The following is a 1,060-nucleotide window of genomic DNA, read 5'->3' as shown; positions in this document are numbered from 1 at the left end:
CCGGCCCGACCCAGGCCCCTCCGGGCCTTCCTGGGTCCCAGGTCCTGCTTAACGAGATGCGGGGAAGGAGGGGGTGGAGGAGAGCTGACCCTTTGGGTTGGCAGCGTTGGCAGCGGCGCCACCCAGACATTTTATCTATTAAGCCGATTGGGTTGTGAAACTCACTTGCAAAACCAGGGCCTCCCGGCTGAAGAGCCCTGTGTGGGAGCTCCCCGTCCCCCCCGGCGGTTCCCCATGGTGTTCGCCAGCCCCCTTCCCGAGAGGGGCCCACGTTTAAGTTGTGTCAACGCACAAACCGCCACCGTGGGAAAAACTCCTCCTCCCGGTTGAGACCCCCCTCCCCCCGCATTAGTCTTAAATGCTCGGGTCACAGGAACAGGGCGACCCAATTCCGAGGCCACACTAGAGGGTGTCACCACCCCTGGGGCAACGGGAAGCCCTTCAGGGACCACAAAACACTCGCTTGTTTGTTTTGTTTTGTTCTGAAATCCCAAGCTCGAGCCTTCCAGGACCCCTCTCCCGCCCCCCCAGCACCCGGACAGGTGAAGCCTCAGCCTCGCTACTGAACCCCGAACGCTGCACGGCTGCACGGGAAGGTGAACCAGGGCCAGGTGGCAGCGGGCCCCAATCTGCCCGCGGGAGAGGCTGCCAATCCTAGTGATGGGCACACGGGCCCACAGCGCACCATCCCTCCCGCTTTCTGCCAAGCAGATCGGCCCAGGGGGGGGCGCCGTCCCCTCCTTGCGGGGACCCCAGGCTGTGCCCTCCGGGGAGGGGAAGGCCCTCCTCCCAGGTGTGTGCTCAGAGAGACGCCCATTCCACCCGGCGGGGCAGAGTCCAGGGAGGGAGACCAGGGTCAAAGGGACCCCAGGGCGGCCACACGTCTGGGAGATAAAGGGAAAGGGCTGCGCTTTCTGGGGTTGGGGTGCACACCAGGGCGCCCCCTTTCCTCCGGGAGGACCCCCACACCTCCAGGCTGACCAGCCGTCCACGATCCCAGCTGCCACCCCGCCCCCTACGGGCGCCCCGGGAAGGGAAAGGCGTGCGGAGCCCCCCCCCG

This window comes from Myotis brandtii, unplaced genomic scaffold (assembly GCF_000412655.1).
Source record: "Myotis brandtii unplaced genomic scaffold, ASM41265v1 scaffold357, whole genome shotgun sequence".
Classification (NCBI taxonomy): domain Eukaryota; kingdom Metazoa; phylum Chordata; class Mammalia; order Chiroptera; family Vespertilionidae; genus Myotis; species Myotis brandtii.
This window is presented reverse-complemented; position numbering follows the sequence as displayed.